Genomic DNA, 13,674 nt, shown 5'->3' with positions numbered 1-13,674 from the left:
TTATATGCATAATAATGCTCCAGGAAGCGGTGATCCATCTTGTTGGAAGATTTACTTACTTTAATTTTTTTGTGCGCAGTAAAATAAAATTTCTAGGCTATTTAAATGACTCAAATCTCTTGCTTTACTAATATTCTAATCTGTTAAATTGATACAACTATAGTTCCAAGTTGAATTCGATTGAACGGAAACAATATAACATTGTCTTTCTTTGGGCTTACACATAGATACGTAATATAGTATCTAAAATCCTTTTATCTACTTACAACAGTTTCATAAAATTATGTTTTCGTACTGTCACGCCCTGTACCAGCTACCATTTATGAAACTCCTGTAGCCACTAAGAAAAATATTAGTATGTTTATCAATTCTGCAAATATTTACCTACAAAAGCTACCCTCTTTTGTTTTCCAACTCAATATCCGGTTGCTGCGCACTGATAGATGGTAGCCGGCGATTGTTTTCTGTATCCAGGCAACAGGCTATCACCATCCCACCACAAATATTGTTGTGCCTTTCAGTAATTCACACTGCAGTAGTTACAGGGAACAAAAAAAAAAAAATATGTTTTAGAGGGAAAACTGAGGGTTGATACCACGGATTGCATTCTCTTTCATCTCTCGCTATCTCTTAGGTTTGTAACAAGTGATATATAATATGTGTAACGCTTTCCAATTCTCTCAGTCAAATGAAAATTTAATTACTATTCCAGAAACTGCTTAATAGACACAAAATATAGTACGCTAGAGGTTTCGGTTTTTAATTCTACACAGTTTAGAGTAACTAGTACGGTGTCAAATATGAATGTGGAGATTTTTCACAATTTCTTTACTTTGTCATAATATGAAGTGAAAAATATGATACTTCAAAAGTAAATTAAAAATTTTTATATAGATCTGACTTACCAGCATTCTTAATAACTAAAGCATTGCTTTAGGCATGTCATCTGAATTTTCACAGAAATTTCTCCTAAATCTTTAGAAGAATACATCTTAAAATAATTTCCTATTCAATTCATCTGAGAATTATGCGCAAAAATTATTATACATTTTACTAAATTATAATAATGTTGATGAATTTATTTGAAGATGGCCGATTCTTCTCAGTTGATAAATTGTGTTGCATGAAGACGATTAATATATTATGCTTTTTTACTTTTAAAATCTAATCGGCATTTTCAGTGTCCGTAACTGCTCTAGTGACTTCAGTCATGAGACCCACAAAATAGTCGCAAAAGAACAATTTGGACAGTCACTCATCTTCATCACTAATAAAATTATTAGATTGACTTAGAAATTAAATATAAAGCTTCAATTAAAATCTTTCTGTAGGAATATTTTAAATGCATTTAATTCCTATACTGCCCATATTACCAATATATGTGCCCATGTTATACTTGTGCAGATAATATGGGCACTTGTAAGGTTCTAGTCAAAAGCATATACATGCGATATAAAGGAATAAGTTTAACATTTGAATGAGTTATATCTTTTAAAATAGATATATACTCTAAAATTGTTTATGCTCGACCCTGCCGAAATGTAGTAATTATACACCTGGTAGCAGCCCTTTAATGGACCTCATTAAAGTACATCTATTCATTAAAGTTCAGGTGTTCCACCAATCAGAAAATACCATTGTTGTAATATGAAAGCGCAAGTATCGATTATTCTCGGATATGCAATCGAAAGACAACAATAAATCAATAAATCACCTATATTTGAAATAAAGTCAGTTCTGTTACTATAATAATTAGCGTTAATTGTGAATAATATTCAAATAAATTCAATTTGTCATCTCGTTTTTCAATGTCTAATTCAATTTCAAGGTTATATCAAGATTAATGTTTATTTTACTCTCTAGATTATATCAAGGTCAATGTCGACATTTGTTTCTCGGAAAAAATCAATACTTTCGCGTCTGCGCACATGTCACAATTTACGAGATATTGCACAAGGTCAGTTCCGCTCCTCAGTCAGATAAGAATTACATAAATATTTATGAATAATTTCAAGTTAGAAATATGGTGTAGCATAAAAAGTCGTATGAAACTTGCCTATAATGGTAATTAAGACGCTCGTATGAAAATTATGAAACTCGCTTGCGCTCGTTTCATAAACTTACTCGCGTCTTAATTATTACCATTATAGGCTCGTTGCATAATGTACTATTAGGTTTGTAAGCCGTTCTCACTACTCAAGTGCAAGATATAGAGTCCCATATTTGATGATGCTCATATTTACCTGACTTCCCATACGCTTTAGTTACTAAATTTGATGAAAATGAATTCATTAATTTAAATTCTGGTACAGAAGTAAATAAACCCATATAGTTGCATTTACAGGCACACGGTCAGTCGTTAAGATTTTACAATCTAACTTCTCGTTCTAAGTGACTGATTCCAACCGGTCGCTATGGCAACTGCAGATGGTTATGTTGCAAGCTATATCTGATCTCCATCAGTTGCAATGGCAGCCAGTTAATTCAGTCGCACGACCTCCTGTATATCCATGGCTAATCAAGCGCTAAACGAAAACCTAACGGCAGTAAAATCGCGCATTGAATGCTGACATAACAGCGCGGGATTGTTTATTTCAACGACGATTGTTTTGGTGTTTGTGATTATAGCTGTGAGTGCCTTTGCACACGCTGTAATGCCGCTTCATAAAAGGTCTGATTGCAGCGAAATGATGCCCTGATCCTGGGAATAACAAGAACCGTTCATGTTTATCATACAGTGGAGAATCGCGTTGAAAATTGCAGTTTATATAATTGTTACGATATTAGAAAATTACGCAGATACGTACGATCAATACGTTGTCAATTAAGTTTCGATAAACATATTGACACGAGAAGAAATGCCCTGTGATTGAACTCTGTTGTGGAAACAAAACCAGTGAGACTAAAATCACTTGTGAGATTACATATTACATATTAAATATCTATTAATAATAATAATAATAATAATAATAATAATAATAATAATAATAATAATAATACTAATAATAATAATAATTTATTTTATTTATTTATATATTATTAACTTGTTTATTTATTTATTTATTATTTATATATTTATTATTTATTTATGTATTTATTTGTTTATGTATTTATTTATGTATTTATTTATTATTTATTTATTTACGTATTTATTATTTATTTGTGTATTTATTATTTATTTATTTATTTAATATTTATTTAAATTAATAAGGCCAAAATCACAATAAAAGTGCATAAAATAATTATTACACATAAAGACAATAATTACAATTAATGACAATAATGACAATGAATGGACGGAATAAAATTGATGACTAAAATACTTAAAATAGTGGCAATTAAAAATAATTGTAATTGAAAGTGAAAGGATGGAATCATATAAATGAATAAACTACAACATGATATAAAAGGCAACAAGAATAATATTATAATACATAATTAATTAAAAGACATAAATTAATAACTGACATCAAACTTCAAAAGTATATAGGTACTACACATTAAATGAATAAGAGTTCAATCCATGCAAATTGGCGTATTTTACACATCTGCAGACCGGAGAGAGACATTTATAATTTCTATTGTGAAACATTTCATGAAATCTTAAACCCTTAGAAGAAATACGAAGACTGATATTGCTTAGGAAGAATTCACAATCAATATTACCCTTAAGGACTTTACAAAAAAAAAAAAATCAAAATCTTGACGTCTGGCAAATAAACTAGAGCAATTAAAATATATTCAGTTAACCTCATATTTATAATCATCGGAATTTAGTAAAAATCTATAAGAACACAATGAAATATATATTTTTTTAAATATTCTTTAGCTAATATTATTTATTTATTTATATATTTATTTATTTATTCATTTACTTATTCATTCATTGATAATTTATTTTTCATTATTTAATCTGGCAGAGCTAAGGCTAGCAGGCCTTGCCTTCAGCCATGCTATACACTAATTGGATACAACAGCTTTAGGTTACAATAATGATATTACAATAATATGTAACTTACAACTACAGTATGACCATGAGTGATAGTAGTAAATAATAAAAGTGGAATTACCTAAAAAGTAAAATTTAGATATGTAGTGTTAGTAAAACAATAATAAACAATTGATAGAATTAGTATATATAATTTATTGACAAAAAATCGTCTGCCCAGGCATCCTGGGTTGCGAAAGACAGAATAATATTATGCATACAAGAATAATAACTGATTACAGTAAGTTGATGAGTGAAATGTATGTGAACATAGAACATGAATTTTAGAAATAATATAAATTATACCTATATTTATTAGTCACACGTGACGAAGAAAATGGGTGGGAATTATAATATTTGGTATAAATATTTTTTCAGAATTGCCAGAGACCCTTTAATGGTTCAAATGATTAGTTTAGGAATGATGTTATAGGTTCCAAATTTTTTTTAGTGTGTAAATAAATATTTAATTGTATAACTTACTTACTTACTGGGTTTTAAGGAACCCGGAGGTTCATTGCCGCCCTCACATAAGCCCGCCATTGGTCCCTATCCTGAGCAAGATTAATCCAGTCTCTATCATCATATCCCACCTCCCTCAAATCCATTTTAATATTATCTTCCCATCTACGTCTCGGCCTCCAAAAGGTATTTTTCCCTGCGGCCTCCCAACTAACACTCTATATGCATTTCTGGATTCGCCCATACATGCTACATTCCCTGCCCGTCTCAAACGTCTGGATTTAATGTTCCTAATTATGTCAGGTGAAGAATATAATGCGTGCAGTTGTGTTGTGTAACTTTCTCCATTCTCCTGTAACTTCATCCCTCTTAGCCCCAAATATTTTCCTAAGCACCTTATTCTCAAACACCCTTAATCTCTGTTCCTCTCTCAAAGTGAGAGTCCAAGTTTCACAACCATACAGAACAACCGGTAATTTAACTGTTTTATATATTCTAACTTTCAGATTTTTCGACAGCAGACTGGATGATAAAATTTTCTCAACCGAATAATAATAGGCATTTCCCATATTTATTCTGTGTTTAATTTCCTCCCGAGTATCATTTATATTTGTTACTGTTGCTCCCAGATATTTGAACTTTTCCACCTCTTCAAAAGATAAATTTCCAATTTTTATATTTCCATTTCGTACAATATTCTCGTCACGAGACATAATCATATATAGTCTTTTCGGGATTTACTTCCAAACCTATCTCTTTACTTGCTTGCAGTAAAATTCCCGTTGTATAACAGTAATAGTAATAATAATAATAATAATAATAATAATAATAATAATAATAATAATAATAATAATAATAATACTGTAATAATTGACTTACAAATGGCTTTTAGAGAACCTGGTGATTCACTGCCTCTCTCACGGTTCGGTGTTACTACACATAAAGAATATTGACTCAAATGAAATTTGACCCATGGACGATTGGCGCACCAGAGAATGCACCCAAATAAATTGACCCAAGAGAAAATTAGAACAAAGAAAATTCACATATACTCGTATATACAGTAAATATTTGATTGATAATGCAATAATTTAGTCGGAACGAAGTTTTGAATGGTTTAAATATTTTCTGAAAAAACTTTAGGTCTATTTTATTGCAGAAACCGAGTCTTGGATGGATTTCTTCAGATTTGAATGTTGTAACCAAAGACACGCAAATACTCAACGATACGTCTTTCGTATTTGAATTCATCATACCTCTGTGAAATATTTTGCAGGCTTATGTTTAAGCTTTTATATATCTTAGTTTTTGTGGTTATTTCACTCTTCGTCCTAGATCCAACAGACTCCTGGATCATTGTGTCATCATCGAATTGCTCTTTCGTTAAATAATAAATGAGTTTGAATATAGTGGGTCGCCCGTTTTGTGCAATCAGGGTTTCTTCTGCATGCCCAATATCCTTTGGTTCGATTGACATTTCTGGAATGAAGATTGTACGAGTAAATATTGTATAACCTTTGTGAATCAGTATATACACATTCCTTTCACTTGGAATAATTTCTCCACGGTTACCATTGAAAATTTATACCTTCAAAAATATCCATCTAAACTTAATTTCGTAGGCTAATCAAAGTATCACTACGGAAACGAATTTTCAGTTGTTAAGAAAGAACTTCAAAATATTCAAATAAACTTCAACATTTCGGAATACAAGCGTTACCACGGAAACCAATTTCTAAAAAATGTATTTAGTATTAAAGAACTAAACTTCATCACAATGAGTGAATTTTCCGTGAGTGAGTATAAGAATGAAAATCGTTGGGTGTAATAACTTTGGGAGAATATTCCTGGATTAATATTCTTGGGTGATTTATTTTTGAGTGAATTTTCTTTTTGGCCAACTTTCTTTGTGCCTACTAGCCTGATTCGACTCTCACATATGCACTCCATCGGTTCCTATCCTGTGCAAGATTAATCAAATATTTACCATCATATCCCACCTCCCTCAAATCCTTATGTTGGGGTTTCGTAAAAAGCTGTTTTTACGGTGATGTGTTGTTAGCCCTTTGCCCAACCCCCAAACTGGAGGAACACCTCTCATCGGCTGTCCGCGACTGTTTATTCAATATATTCGCAGCTACCCTCCATATGTATGTATGTATGTATGTATGTATGTATGTATGTATGTATGTATGTATGTATGTATGTATGTATGTATGTGTTAACACAATGGGATATGCACCCGGTGGCAGTGATATATAATATACAATAATACCATTACAATTATACAATAATTACAGCAATAAAAGAAAAATAAACAAATAAAATAAAATAAGTCTAAATTTATTTCTAACTACAAATAAATAGATGCAATAAACCTAGGACTATAATTAAAAACTATTCTGTAATAACGCCTAACAATAAGCAGAAGTAAACCTAACTTATAAGTACTTCTATTCGCCCAACTATTACCAATTTAAGTAATTACATATCACCTTAATTAATTACAAATCAACTTAATTACATATCATCTTAATTAATTACATGTCACCTTAATTAATTACTTGGCACAACTTAGATAATTACACTGCACCTACAACTACATTTTCAGTCTAAACTTCTCAAGAAAAATAGTAGTTTTCAGTGAAATGTCAATTTTCCTATATTATTTTCCTATTTTCCAAAATCCATCTTTCGTCACTTTTGAGAACTACATTTCAGAATAAAACAAAACACACACTACAATAAACAATAGGCTTTTACACGAAGGCCATGACCTGCAGGATTGCTGATATATTTAGAGTTCAAATTCAATTGGTTATTAAAAACTTCAAGACTTACTAACAATAATTTACAGATCTGATTCTGCGGTGTTTAATTTTCTGAGTACAGCTGTGTATTGGATATTAAAATCTACAAACCTGAGGTGATTTCATGACATTATTACCATTAGAAATGAAAATTTGTATTATAATTAATCCCATGATGTGACTATTTTTCATTAATTATACATATTAATGCTATACTGATGATATGAAAGTGAATTGTTTTGAGGTTATATAAGTAGATGTAGAGAATATCCTAAATTTGATCTTAATTTCCATAATTTACTGAGTGGCAGCTATTATTTATACATAGAACTACAAAACTTACGTAAGATGATAATATTGTTATTAAAAATCAAATATTTTTATAGTTATTAATCAAGTGGGGTTGGGTCTTTTTCATATGCTTAATGGCGGTGTGGTGTAGATATTTATATGCGTCATTCTCTTCAGTATTGGCTCTAGAGAGCGCAAAAATTACAGTTCCTAAGGAAAGACAAAAAGGTATTACTTACTGATAAATTGAGAGGCCTACAAAATTTTGTAGTCTCCCGATCATTTAGCAGGACTATTACACTCTTACTACGTCATACTACTTTTGACCAATTAAACGGTACGAAAGGACGTATTTCAACCAATCATGGCTGCTTATTGCACAATTTTATCGCGTCCCTAGCATTTGTTTAATTTTATCGCGTCCCTAGCATTTGTTTCTTTGTTTGCCAACATTTGAAACTGCGCTGGTCTGGACGTCAAAAATATATATAAAATTACAAACCACTCCAGTCTATGCACAGCAGTTTCAAATATGACTCGCATTGGCATTCAAGAACAAGAATTAATAAAAATCACTGATCATACCTATGCGTCTTCTGAAATCCTATTTACAAATAAATGAAGAGCACCATTCGGAAATCCTGAATAGGTTGAATACACCATGTAGGCCTAAATCAAGGAGTTCCACTTCTATTATGCACACGTCCAATATAACATCAATTGAACCACCAACCACATTCAAATTTGAAAATTGTACATTCAATAATTATTCCTTTTAAAATTATTCATTCGGAAATCCTGAATAAGTTGAATACACAATGTAGGCCTAAATCAACGAGTTCCACTTCTATTACGCACACGTCCAATATAACATCAATTGAACCACCAACCACATTCAAATTTGAAAATTGTACATTCAATAATTATTCCTTTTAAAATTATTCATGTTTATTTTTTATGTCATCGTCGTTAATTAAAACTTTTCTAACACTTGTGTATATTAGTTAGGTTATGTTATAGCTTCTGCTCTGAGAGGTTAAAAAGAACTTCTGCTATATGATATTATGGATAGTCACGTATCAGAGATTGTTTAATATTAAGATTTATTGAATAGTAATCATTACAGTGTCTGTATAAAGACACTACTGCCATCTAGCATGCATCTAGCGTAATTTTGTAATGTTGAGATGGTGCAATAATACATTTGAAGACAGTTGTATTTTCGTAAGTCAATTAATATTTTATTGTATTGGAGTACTTCGTTACTTCTAATCTTTATATACTTTCTTCTAATCGTGTAATAGTCAATTAAATCCCACTCGAGTTTTGATTTTCTCTAGATAAATCTGCTCGTGTTCGACTCGCAAATTTATCGATAAAATCAAAACGTCTAGTGAGATTACTGTTGATAAAATGATTTTACCCTATACATTTCAAACTCTCGATGCAGCAGCCATACGAAGATGCTATGTCTATTGTTCGAAAGCATAGCAAATCTGACTTTTTTTTTAACTTTAACCTACAATCCACAATGACCTGAAACAGCTATTGCTTTACTCCCACATGAAAAATCCATTGATCGTCCTGACATTGTTACTTGCGTTTTCGCGTTGAAGCTCAAAAACTGAAGGTGTGTAGGTTCAAGAAAAAGTATTTGGCATAAAAAAACATTCAGAGGGATTATGTTTCATTCTTATGGAAGCAAATAACGTTCAAAATGTCTGTTAATCTTCATTGAAAATAAATCTGAAAAATTCTTATTTGAACGTCTAATGAACTTAGTTGGCAACATTTGCTGCACAAGCCACTAGTATAATATAATATAATATAATATAATATAATATAATATAATATAATATAATATAATATAATATAATATAATATAATATAATATAATATAATCCGTTACAGATTGTAGTTTGGCCTTGAAGGAAATTAAATATATTGTGGGCAGAAAGGCTTAATAATGCATAGTGCCGTGGTACGATAAATATTATCATCAATCACAATGCTAAATATCTTAAATACGGTATCCCTGTAGCATAAGGTCTTAATGTTGTTAAAACTCTATTCATAGGTGAGATGGAATTATTTCGATTAGTCAGTTTCTTTGGATATTAGTGGCACTTTCTTTAATATTCGTCACTAGGGAGGAGAAAACATAAGTAAATATGGTTCGTTTTGGTTTTATATAGTTCCCTTGCCGAGGTCTCCGATAAGTCTAACAAACAGTTTATTTAGAAATAGACCAAAATTTAAAACCCGGGCAACGCCGGGTAATTTAAGCTAGTATAATATAATTAATTCATTTTATTAACTTTCTCAACATATTACATGATGAACTAATATTCTGTAGTCAGAATTGTTAAATGATATGTCGAGATTTGTGTTGGACTGGGGATTGCGCTAACGACTTGACTTCGAATCCCGACATGACTGAGGTCTGAACCCTTGTCCAGGCAGTGAAATATGTCCGCCCACCCCGGCGAAGTGTTTAATGAATTCTTGGTGGAGCCATTAATCATGGCTTGATTCATACCTCGCTATAAATCTGCTATAACAGCTGCAGCGGGATTCTTGTGGTCCCTTCTTATAGCAGCAGCTGCAGCTGCCTTCACGACAGACTTGTTTTATCTGTGGAATTAAAGTGTTGGTGGGGGCACAATGGTGGACATACAGTAACATGCAGTAGGCAGTAACAGGAGAGGCCTACGATTCCGAAGAAAACCACCTACAGCTTTGCCTTTTGCTTTTTAATAAAAATACGTAGTTAGCTAGTAATTAATTTATCAGAGACGAGAAATAAAATTAAGTAAGCTTCTTCCTGTCGAAAAAAACATGTTTATGCAATTCTAGCATTAAAACACGCTTGTTATGACGCTATAAATAGTGCACAACTGGCCTAATTCTGGCACTGGTGCCAGAAAAGGTTATCTAGCAACTAGTATTCCAAGACGTCATTACCGTATTCATAACACAATTTTAAATAACGTACCTGTAAGAAAAAGCAAAACAACAACAAAATAACATTGTCTTAGAAGCGGTTACTTAGCAACCACGCAATATACCAAAAGTCATATATTATCCACTACTCATGTCTCTACTACGAAAATAACATTACATTTGTAAATTTATAATAGTTTTTTTTTTATATTTTAATACTGGAATACTATGTAACGCTGTATGTAAAAAATGTATAATCTTCATTGTATACACTCGTGAAATAATTACGAAGATTAAACACTAGTTATATTAATTACTAATAACTTCCATTTTAAATAATATCTACTAGATATAAACATACAGTTGTAAACAGCAGATTAAAATGTCATTTCTAATTACGTATGTCATAGAAAAACTTTTATGCTCGACCATGCCGAAATGTAGTAATTATACACCTGGTAGCAGCCCTTTAATGGACCTCATTAAAGTACACCTATTCATTAAAGTTCAGGTTTTCCACCAATCAGAAAATACCATTGTAGCAATATGAAAGCGCAAGTATCGATTATTGTCGGATATGCAATCGAAAGACAACTAGCGCGAGATTAGACAAAGTAAAAATGGCGGACACTAGTGATAACGAGCTGCAACTTGCACCGCCGGAAATTTCGGCAAAAGCACTCGATGTGACTAATATCTTATTCACTTATGGTCGAGCATAAAAAGTCGTAAATGAAACTTGACTATAATGGTAATTAAGACGCTCATATGAAAATTATGAAACTCGCTTGCGCTCGTTTCATAAACATACTCGCGTCTTAATCACTACCATTATAGACTCGTTGCATAATGTACTATTAAAGTCGGGCGTGATGTCGAATCTCGCTTGATAGTTTAATTTACTGGGTTTCTATCGATATTTTCTCCAACTAAAGAGTGATGTTTGATGATCCTGTAACGAATTTTTAGTGTCATTCCTTCAGAATGTCATTTATCTACGATATTTTCTATCCACATTATAGTGTGACTTGCAGTTGATACAACGTCGTTAAGAAACGATTAAAGGGAAAACACTTGTGAGTAGAGAATAGTGCGATGGTATTAATTGCAGGCTTTTCTACTAAAAGCAGCCCTTCATTCCTTTTTCTTTCTCTAAGACAGCATCTTACGGAATCAACAACATGTGTTCTGACAGCGATTACAGTAAAATACACACAAAAAGCCATCACTTAAGACGGTGGAAAGTACTTTATTACGTGAAAGAGTACCAAGTCTTTATAAGAAATAAAACATAGCATTTCAAACCTCCTAAGCTATGTCTTGGATGGCTTTGAAGATAACAGTCATTCAATGATTTACTTATAAATTCAACGTCACTTTTTTTTACTGTAGAATCTGTGATAAAATTTTACGACAGTAAGAGAGCTATAGTATAATAATTAATTCACTTATAAATCAGGTATAAAAAGTCACTGAAAGGCGATAGGCTCATTTTTTGTGAGTAAGTTTATACAGAGTGGATGGGAAGTAACTAGGCAATGAAAGAGGAGTATAAAGTATACATTTACAACGCTAATTTATTGAAATTAATTTTATGTGTACATTATTAAGTGGGAATATGGATGCATACCTCAAAATTCAACGTAGATACCTGTGGCGTCGACCAATTTTCTCAGGCGGCCGGGAATGGAACCCACAGTCTTCTGGAGGAAGATGCGTGGAACATTAGTGATAATGTGCGAGATTTCTTCTGGTAAATCTCATGTTTTACCAAGCCTAATAAAAAATAGTCACAGGGTGTGTTCAATACTTCTTGTAGGCCATTCTTGAGGTCGCCCCAGCCAACGTCCCGGAAACTTTTCATCCAACCACGTATGCACGACATTTTCAAAGTGAAGTGGTGCACCGTCCTGCATGAAGATAATGTCGTTGATGTTTTCCCATCCAGATACTCGAAACGCAATCTTCAAGCATCGGAAAGGGTTGTTATGTATCCCTCCCAAAAAGGCTCGATTTTCTTGGGCATTGCTACTGTGATACATCGTGCACTTTGATTATGAAATCACTCACTGCTTGTCTGTCACCTCTCGCCGTATTTCAGCTGTCGGTGTGGTTCCTGACGTACATGACGTCATTTAAATTCGTTATCAGAGATCGGAAACAACTCTGTATGGGGAAACTTGAGAAGAACCCCAACTGCGAACTTGTCTGGCACAAGTGTCACTATAAGTTAAACGAAAAATCCCAGACCTGTCCGGAACTCGAATCCGTGCTGCGTGAAGTTATAGGCATTCAGCTACGATTGTACTTAGTCTATCATTACATCATACGGTAATGTAGACGATCTTCAACATGTGTCAGTACGGTTGAAATATTACGTGAACTTCATTTTACTGTATTAAAATAATCACTTGAATATTTTCATTCCTAACCGTCAGATAACATGGATTGTTGGTGTATATTTTTTGTTTTTGTTTATTCCACAAATATAAGTAACAGCGATTTAAGTCCGGACATCTAGGTGTCCATAAAATCTTGCTAATTATTCTATCTTCGAATATTGCATAATACAGAAGATTTTCTATTGCATGATTTGAAAGAATGTTCTGCTACATAACAGCTGTATAATAAATGTATATTTTTGTCCTAATTTGTGTCGAATTCTCACCACATTAAACAATACTACACTGTGAACAACGCATACAGCAAATACATGTCAAACAAGCACCACATAAAATTGAAGTGCGTATGAAACCAGTTATCAGCTAGCATGATACTTAACGACCCCGGAAACACAATTCTATCAGACTCGGCTGGTTCCGATTAATCTAATCTGAAATAACAGAATATTATATGTCCACCATAGAAAGAAAGAAAGCGTCAACACGAAAGATTTCCCGTCATCGTTAGGAATAGAAACATAAAAATAATTTACGTATAATTTAGCATATAAAGCGAGAAGTAAGGAAATGTAATTACAATAAATCATAAATGATAAAATGTGTATCAAAGTAACAACACTTAAGTCTCCACAATGTGATTCAAATTAATTACTAAAAAATAAGCAAAATAACGTATAATAAATACAGAAAGTTCAATAATACATTCGAGATATATATTCAGTGGAAGAAACTTCAGAAACCGTTACAAGTGACAATGTACTCAGATACACAGGTTAAT

The 13,674-nt window shown here is 32.2% G+C and overlaps 1 protein-coding gene across 1 annotated transcript in view; it reads left to right on the top strand.

The window, feature by feature from the left end:
* Positions 1 to 13,674, top strand: part of LOC138711652 (procollagen C-endopeptidase enhancer 1-like) — a 1,452,145-nt gene that overhangs the window by 311,536 nt on the left and 1,126,935 nt on the right. The gene's annotated exons all lie outside the window — the stretch shown is intronic.

Source organism: Periplaneta americana, chromosome 13 (genome assembly GCF_040183065.1).
Source record: "Periplaneta americana isolate PAMFEO1 chromosome 13, P.americana_PAMFEO1_priV1, whole genome shotgun sequence".
Lineage (NCBI taxonomy): Eukaryota > Metazoa > Arthropoda > Insecta > Blattodea > Blattidae > Periplaneta > Periplaneta americana.
Note: the sequence above shows the minus strand (reverse complement) of the source record. Positions and strands in the feature narration are given on the sequence as shown.